Consider the following 4,379-nt stretch of genomic DNA (forward strand, 5'->3'; position numbering starts at 1 on the left):
ATCAATTTATTTTTAGACAGGGGAAGGGAGGGAGAAAGAGGGGCAGAGAAATACCAGTGAGTGGTTGCCTCTCCAGCACTGGCTACTGGGGACCTGGCCCACAATCCAGGCATGTGCCCTGACTGGGAATCAAACCAGTGACCCTTTCTTCACAGGCCAGCACTCAATCCACTGAGCCACACCAGCTGGGGCAAGTCAGGTGTTTTTAAACGATCAGAGACTAAAGAAATCCCAAGTGATTTGTCTAAACACATTTGTTTGTCTATGTGTGGAAAGCCACTGGAAGGAGTCACCAAATTCTAGGAAAATGGCTTTGGGGGAGAGGACATGGGTGGCTGAAAGACCATTGGCAAACACTGAGACCCTTTGCACCTTGGTGAATGTGGACTGTGTGAACAATTACCTGGTTCTAAAATCTGTTAACTGACATGCTCATTAGAAATCTTGTCTAATAGTACACCGAAACTATACATTCATTTCGGAAGGTAAGACATCTATAAAACATTCAACTATTTTTTTCATTACTTGTTTTAAATTTTCATGTATGCAGATGACACTTTTGATAGCATCCTAATCCTGTTTCCACCCAAAGAATCAGAATTATTCTGGTTGTGCTTATGCTTCTCCACCGTGAGTTTTCATAATTAAACATTTATCATCGCATCATAAATGTGCAATAATTGCTTATTCTATTCTTGCCTCCCATAGAGGCATTTAGGATACATTTTTTATTTTAATTTCCTGATTCATTTGGAATTTTTTGTTGCTATGTTTGTTGTTATCCCTAATTTACTTAGAGGAAATTATTGAGGTTTTCATTGCCATTTAATATAATGTCATTTTTTAAAAAGATTTTATTTATTTAACTTTAGAGGGGAAGGGAAAGAGAGAGGGAGAGAAACATCAATGTACGGTTGCCTCTAGTGCGCCCCCTGCTGGGAACAGGCCTGCAACCCAGACATGTGCCCTGACTGGGAATTGAACTGCGATCCTTTAGTTCACAGGCCCCAGTTCAATCCACTGAGCTAGACCAGCCAGGGCAATATATGCCACTTTTTAAAAAAAAGTTACGCATTAACTATTTGAAAAGAATGTGTATTTTCAATATGTAGCATATCGTCTTTGATGCATTGCTGAAGTCAGTTTTTTTAATTGTAATATTTAGGGCACATATATAAAATAATATTTGCCTGCTTTATCTGTCAGAACTTTACAGTGGTGTTTTAATATCTTTAATCCCAGTGGTGACTGTGTCAAAGACCCTTGTTTTTGTAACAGCATTTGTTTGATGGGACTTGGTTCCCTGTTATTTGCTACTCAGAGTAGCAACAGTATGAGCTTCTGATTCATGTTAACCATTTTCATCTCTACTTGACCCCACTCAATTCGTCCTACCTTAACTTTGCTTACCTGCTACTGTGATAATTGCTTTTCCCGCTGCAATTATCTGCTTTGGCTTGATCCTGATAGATTCTTTTGTCTCTGTTCCTGATTGTTATTTTCTCTGGGTGTCTTTAAGGATTCGGACGTCCCTGAAAAGCCCACCCGGACAGGACGGCTTTGTCCGCGCCCCGCGCGTCCCGCCCGCTGCAACTCCCCGAGCTATGGCCCCACCATGGAGAAACTAGGTCTGGGCCGCGACGATGAAGGCGGCCACCAGCAGGCGGCGCCCGCCCTGAGCCCCGGAGAGCCTCACCGCCGCAGCATCCTGCGCTGCACCCAGTGGCTGGCCCACGCCTGCCATTGCCGGCGCGCCAGCTGCGCCCTGGCCCCGTGCCAGAAGCTAAAACGCCTGGTGCAGCACAGCAAGCGCTGCACCTGGAAGACCAGCAGAGGGTGCCCCGTCTGCAAGCAGCTCGTCGCCCTCTGCTGCTACCACGCCAAGCTCTGCCAGGAGCACGCATGCCCCGTGCTGCTGTGCCCGCACATCAAGGAAAGGCTCCAGCAGGCCCAGATGCTCTCTAGGAGGCCAGCCAGCAGCCCGCGGCGGGCTGGCGCGGCCGGGCAGCAACCGGGCCCGCCCTCCCCGACCCCTGCTGCTCCAGCCCCGCTGCAGGCTGCTGAACCGCAATTTCCAGGGCTCCTACCTGCAGCGGTGGAAGCGGCAGGGCACGTCCATCAGGAGCCCCAGCCCCAGATGGCACATGCACAGGCTTTTCAAAGGCTCCAGGTGCCCCAGATGACTCCAATAGCCCCCCTGGGTGTGAACCCCCCTCCCATGGCCAGAGGTCCCCGTGGGCACCTGGAGCCAAGGATGGGGCCCCCTGGGATGCAGCAGCACCAGCCATGGGCCCAGTGGGGATTGCCTCAGCCCCAGCAGCCACAGGCCGGGATGGCAGGGCCGACGGGGACGGCAGTGGCCCGACATGGTCAGTCCTGGATCACAGCCCCCGAGCAGGGCCAGGGCCAGGGCGGGGCTCCCCAACTCAAACCAGGCTCGGTGTCTCCCCAGTCCTTATACAACCTTTTGCGGACTCTCAGGGCTCCCTACTCTCCTCTCCAGCAGCAACAGGTGCTCGATGAGCTTCTTGCCAACCCCCAGCTGCTGGCCATATTCATCAGACATCGGGCTGCCAAGTATGCCAACTCAAACAGCCACGCCCTCCCTGGGCAGCCGGGCAGGCCCCAGAGCCAGCCAAGGCTGCAGCCCCCTGCCCTGCCAGGTCAGCTTGGGGTCCACGCCAACCTGGCCATGCAGAACAGGAAGCCCTCGCAGCTGGGCGTCCAGAGGGCTGGCCTGCCCCAGCCGCAACCGCAGCTGCAGCTGCAGACGCCCATGGGAGGGATGAGCCCCCAGGCTCAGTGGACGAACATGAACCAGGACACCATGCCTGCACAGTTCCGAGACACTGAGAGACGACAACTGAGGGGGCAGCAGGTGGGCAACCGCAGCCGGTTCCAGCCGCCCCGGGCAGTGAGCTGCTCTGCCCCGCCGTGGTGGCAGCCTCACATACAACAGGTGCAGCCGGGGAGCCTGGCACAGCCGGGCCCACGCCCCCAGGCCTTGGGGGCCAAGGCAGGAGCCAGTCTGCAGGTCTAACAGCAGCGACTCCTTCAGCCACAGATGGGGTCCCCTGCTCGGCCCCAACCCCATGAGCCCCCAACAGCGTATGCTCCCAAATTGGGCTCAGTCCCCACACCTACAAGGCCAGCAGATCCCTTCTTGTCTCTCCAGTCAAGTGCGCTCTCCCCAGCTGGTCCCTTCTCCATCCGCGGTGGCCGCAGTCTGAGCCCCTGCACCCCAGCCCTTCTTCCCCAAGGACGCGGCCTCAGCCTTCTCCACGCACAGACCGGTTCTCCGCATCCAGGGCTCGTAGCTGCCCAGGCCAACCCCGTGGAATGAGGGCATGTTGCCAGCCTGGACCAGAACGCGATGCTTTCTCAGCTCACTGGCAATCCAGGCGTGGCTGGGACCCGGGACTCAGCGCCTGGGACAACACGGACTCGAGTTCAAATCTCTCACAGAGCTCGCAAGAGCACATACACTACAGACTCCTTGTAGCATTTTGGGGGCAAACAGTGATTTTTCCCTCAGTAACACTGTTTTGTACTGAAAGCAATTTTTTAAAAGTCTTCCTTAGCCGAAAAGACAAGTTTCCTTGGAATGCATAAGAACCGTGCAGCAGTTGTTTGAGGTTTAAAGCAGCCATGGGAGAAGAATTGCAGGCGACAGAACGTGAAGTGTATGTTCTTGCCGTGTCTGGTCACCACCAGCCTTTCCTCCCCCTTGTGTGTGGCCCAGGTGTACCTGGGAGGAGGCCAAGGTCTGGGACGTCACCCGCAGGCCCCTGCCTCGCACCTCCCGTAGCTTGTATGATTATTTTTTTTCGAAATAATTTTTTTACTCATTCTAGTCAGTTTTGCCTGTTCGTGTGCCCATTCCATTATTACATTTTCCTGTTTCATTTGCTGACTCAACCCTGCAGTAGAATATATTCGTCTTTGTAGTTTGTTCCGTAGATGATACATTCTTAGCTTCAATGTTGTGCGCTGTTTATAGGTCGACTGGTAGTTCCTTTTAATTTTTTCAGAAGTGTTCTTGACTTTTTGTTACTCTAACACAATGGCTAATAAAAACTATAGGTCTTTTTTTTCATGTTAAGTGTATGTTTATTATTTTTTTAAAAAACCGGCACACTATTGTCCAGAGTGGCTATAATTCCCATGTATGAGAGTTTCCATTGGTCTGGTTTTTTTTTTTTAATGAGGTCTTTCGACTTTCTATTTTAGCTTTCCAGCTTCGACATGGAGATAATGAAGGGCGACGAAATACGCCGATGTCCATTGTTCACTTAGTCTATTAATTTATACCCCGTTAGCCTCCGCGTGACTGGATCTGCTCAGATGCCGTGCCCTGGGGGAGGGTTGTACTGGGTATC

At 52.2% G+C, this 4,379-nt stretch overlaps 1 pseudogene; it reads left to right on the forward strand.

The window, feature by feature from the left end:
• The first annotated feature begins 1,615 nt into the window (after positions 1-1,615).
• Positions 1,616-3,808, forward strand: LOC128626592 (histone acetyltransferase p300-like; annotated as a pseudogene).
• The last annotated feature ends 571 nt before the right edge of the window (positions 3,809-4,379 follow it).

Source organism: Artibeus jamaicensis, unplaced genomic scaffold (assembly GCF_021234435.1).
Source record: "Artibeus jamaicensis isolate MK-2021 breed Jamaican fruit bat unplaced genomic scaffold, CSHL_Jam_final scaffold_804, whole genome shotgun sequence".
Taxonomy (NCBI): Eukaryota; Metazoa; Chordata; class Mammalia; order Chiroptera; family Phyllostomidae; genus Artibeus; species Artibeus jamaicensis.